The 4614-nt window shown below is 33.6% G+C and overlaps 1 pseudogene; it reads left to right on the plus strand.

The window, feature by feature from the left end:
- The first annotated feature begins 375 nt into the window (after window positions 1-375).
- Window positions 376-1031, plus strand: LOC149140535 (autophagy-related protein 18c pseudogene; annotated as a pseudogene).
- The last annotated feature ends 3583 nt before the right edge of the window (window positions 1032-4614 follow it).

The raw sequence follows: 4614 nt of genomic DNA on the forward strand, positions 1-4614 counted from the left end.
TGTATTCCTAGTGTTCATATTTGATTATTATCATATTTTATGTTTGAGATTACCTTGCACAAACAACACAATTATACAATGATATTAATTTAAAAAAATTAAAATTGTATTATTACCTTTCTAAAGGAAAGTGAAATATGTATTTTAAGGCTTTATTCGGGTTGGGTTGGTTTCTTTTTCTTTTGAATGTAAGGTGATTTCCAAATTAATTAATGGTAGCGGAAATGACTGTTTCACCGCCCATCAATAGTACTACACCTATGCTTAATGCATCCATCGATCCAAATCCAAATCCAAATTCATCATTTCCTCAAAGACTGCTAGTAAAAAATCCTCATTTCTCTACGTATCATTCAACAATACTTCGGTTGTTTTTCCTGTGGCACAGAGTAGGGTTTCCAGGCTTACAACTATAATATGTTCAAAGAAACCTTTAGAAGGGACTTCAACAATGTTGGTATTGGCATTGTGGAGATTCTTTTTTGATGTAATATTTTCAACCTCGTGGGCAAGGATTCGAATCTCTAGTACCTTCCCAATAAGGTCATGATCTGGGATGATCATCAGAGCCACTGTATCGGGGAATTATCCTTTAGTTCAGAGGTTCAAGTTGTGAAGACGAGACAGGATTGGATTGTGGTGGTGTTGGAGCAAAATATTTACGTGTATAATTTCATGGATTTGAAGTTGTTGCATCAGATTGAGTTGATGGAAAACCCTAGGGGTTTTTTTGTTTTTTCTCATGCTCCAATAGCTTCATGTTGGCCTTCCTAGGCTTGTACTGTGGGCATATAAGAGTCGAGAACTATTGCCTCAATAGGACAAAACTCATAACTTCCCATGACTCTTGCATCACCTGCTTTGTGCTCACCCTTGATGGCAGCCTCGTTGCGATTGTTAGTACAAAGGGGACTCTTATAAGGATCTTCAACACCCTAGATTCCACTCAATTGCAAGAGGTATGTCTTGCATCTCTACCTATTATGTTTGAAAAATTTATGTTGGCCATTAAAATTCCCATCAATCCTTAGTTAAATTCTCATGCTTTGAAGCATTAACCTTAAAAGAAAGCTTCTTTCATAGACAAGGGTTAATCAGGATGGCCTTTTTGGAAATATTGGTCTTTAAATATAAACATTTTGTTCGAGAGGGTAAATAATTATATTAAGCATTATATCTAATTGATTTATCAATTGAATAATTTTTCCATGCCTAAAGACTAATAGGTGAAATTTGTGAACATAATTATAGGGTTTTGAGTCACTATTGGTTAGTAATGTAGGTTGGAGAAAATACCATTAAAACCTATTAGGCTTATTCATGCCTATTTCTATGCTCTGTCGGGAATTTCTATTAAGAGTAGAAGTAAATTTCATGTACATTTCAGCCCATGTGAAGGTGTTTGAACATAATTTTCTTGAAAATAATCTTGTAGCAGATACAATTTGTTGAAGCAGGTATTAGGATGTATAGTTTATTATGTCTGAGGAAGGAGAATGGAGTAAAATTATATAGTTAAATATAATTATGCATTATTTGATAATGCAATAAGTTGAATTTATAATCCATTAGCATTGAGAAGAACAAGGTTTAGAGCTTGTCATAATTTAGGTTTCATAAATTCAATTGTTTTTTATTTCAACCATTACCATCTTGTTTGTATTACTTTAACTTGATCAGGTTAATGTCTTTTCATTATTTTATGTGTTTCCATTTTATAAGTAGTATGTTCCTTGCTGGAGAATAACTGGGAATTACTAACAAAAGATGTTGTCTCAAATGAAATCTAATTTGATAAAACTATTGGATTACTCATGTTTCAGTCGATTTCATTGATTGTTATAAATATACATGTTTTTAAATCAAAAGAAATATATTCACATCAGAACATAGACATTTAGATGTTTATAATATTCAAATGTTGAAATTGAAATCAATTTTCATGAATGAATTATGGCTTACTTAAAACAGAGGAGAATAACACTAAAATATTTTTCAAAATATTTGAAATAAAATCTTTATGGATATTAGACAAATGGATGTAACTCCAAAAAATGTATTTATAGACAAGGGATGGAAACTTTAACTTAGATTTGATTCACCATGAGTGGTAGTCTTTTGTTTTTAGGAATAAGCAAATCTTATGAGAGAAATGATTAACCAGCAACAAAAACACGTAAATCATGCACACATTGACACACAATTTACCTTGGAAAACCCTCATAGGGAAAACCAACCAAATTTGTCATTGTACCCTTGAGAAAGGCTAAACAAGTATCCAAGCCCATTACAATGGAGTATTGCAAGCCTTTTTAAAGTCTTAATTACATAAAAATCTAGGGGCCACCAAAACTATGGCTCGAAATCCACCATTATTAACCTTAACACAATCACTCATTTCCCAATTTAAGGTTAATCTAACATTCCCCTCTTTAAAGGATTCACTACATCAAAACCCATGGGCAAAAAACCATGGCATGAAATCCACCAATGTTGACATAGCATCATGATCCATTTAACAGGTCAAGGTTAACTAGTTTTCTCCCCTTTAAATTTGACTTTGGATGATTATCCATGTCCTATTTTTGTCAAAGTTTTTAACCAAGGTATCTTGGAATCTAGTGTGCTACCCCACCTTTTTAGTCTAATCTTTATCGATAATTTGCACATGTGACATCATCAATAGCCAAAGAAATTGCAATAGTTAATTGCCTTGGTGTAGAGGTATTTTAATTTTTAACATTTACAGAGATTTTTCATTTTTCTCCAAATTCTATAGACAAATATGTAATGGATTCTGGAGGAGGGAATATATCTTTGTTAGTAATCATCCCCTTTAGCTACAACAAACCCCAAGATGGCATAGGGTATTTCATGGTTGATTCTTAAAAGGTATATCAGTATTTCATGGTTTCTTCTAAAATCACTTCTTAGATGGTCAAATGCAATGTAGATACTATTGTTGCCCAACTATATCTATGAACAATATTACCATAATATTACCCTCTTCACTGTCTAAATATTAGGGGCTTGGTCTTCTTGGACACTATTTGAAATATAGAATTTAATCTTCTTTTTGCATAGGTGGCATCATCAATAGCCAGAGAAATTGCAGCATTTAATTGCCTTCATGTAGAGGTATTTTAATTTTTAACATTTACATAAAAAATTTATTTTCTCCAGATTCTACAAACAAATCTATGGTGGAGGATGGAATCTATATTTGTTAGTAATTATTCCTTCTAAGGTTGCAATTGTTGTAGGAGGGATGAACTTATTTTTTGGAGCTTCAAGGGTGTGATCTACAGGCATGGATATGTTGGAAATAATACTGAGAGGGGCAGTTAATTAGTATTACCAGGTCAATAATTTTTCATTTCCATAATCAGATTCAGATATGCTACTTCAGTTAATGGAACTCGCTTATATACGCAACTGTGTTTAAGGCAACTAGCGTATATCCTGCAGACTTATGATTCAGTTAATTCATCATATGTTGATCTTTAATCAGTGCATCAGCACCATATAAACAGTAACAAGGTGCAGTGAAAAACAAAACAGACAATCACACACAAGAACACAAGATATAAGGTGGAAACCCAATGTGGGTGAAAAATACCTGCTGCAATCGTCTCTATCTTGTTTTCAAATTAGAAACTTCTTTTTACAATTTTTTTGTACTGGTGCAGTCTTATACTAGTACGCAGGCTTCTACCTGTAGAAGGCTACAACCTTCTCTTTTCTTCCAAGGACCACGTTTCATAAATTTTTAGACTGGATCCATCAATCACAACTAAATCAATCAATCACTTTTCAGAATGTTGTAACCAAAATACAGTAACCAGAGCACAGTAACCAAAACTCAGAACACTGCAACAGCAAACAAAAGCATCTAAAACATATTTTATGAGGTATACACTACTTCAATGCGTCGAACCTGTGTACATATGCTCTTTTCTCAAGGCGAACCTATGTACAGATCTGCAAATCAAATTTAAGATGTATATGCTATTTTGATATACAGAACCAGTGTGTATACGCGCCTTTTCTAAAGTGAACCTGTGTGTAGATGTATAAATGATGATTTAAACTTTACAACAATTTCAGACTTCAGTTATACCCATATCATCATATTTACATACTACAACATGCGCCAGTTATTCAGATAAATGATCAAAAACCACATAAAGATACTTCACTTCAAGCCTTAAGATCATGACCCATCATTAGATCTTATCCTTCATCAAGCACTAAGGTTCATTCTTGGTTCAGATCCAGCTATGCACCATAACCCAATAACCTATATGCTAGATCTTGCTCTCCATCAGATATTCAATCCTTGAGTACCTTTGCCTAATGAACTTCTCCTCCTTTTATAGTCTTAGGCCTTACTCAATACCGTGGACCAAAACCACTTAGGACCAATACCTTGGACCAAATACCTGGGGTCAGCACTACGAACCAGATACCTTGGACCAATACCATGGATCAAAATACCATGGACCAAAACTTAGTTTTTCATCATGTACGTGCCTTTCCTTCTGTGAAAAACTATGTGTACGTTATACGCTCATTTTGATCTGCTAACCCATGTGTACATGCGTCTTGTTCAAT

The sequence above is a fragment of the Pinus tabuliformis genome, chromosome X, assembly GCF_031772625.1.
Source record: "Pinus tabuliformis cultivar Carrire ecotype Pingquan chromosome X, CPIR1, whole genome shotgun sequence".
In the NCBI taxonomy this organism is placed as follows: domain Eukaryota; kingdom Viridiplantae; phylum Streptophyta; class Pinopsida; order Pinales; family Pinaceae; genus Pinus; species Pinus tabuliformis.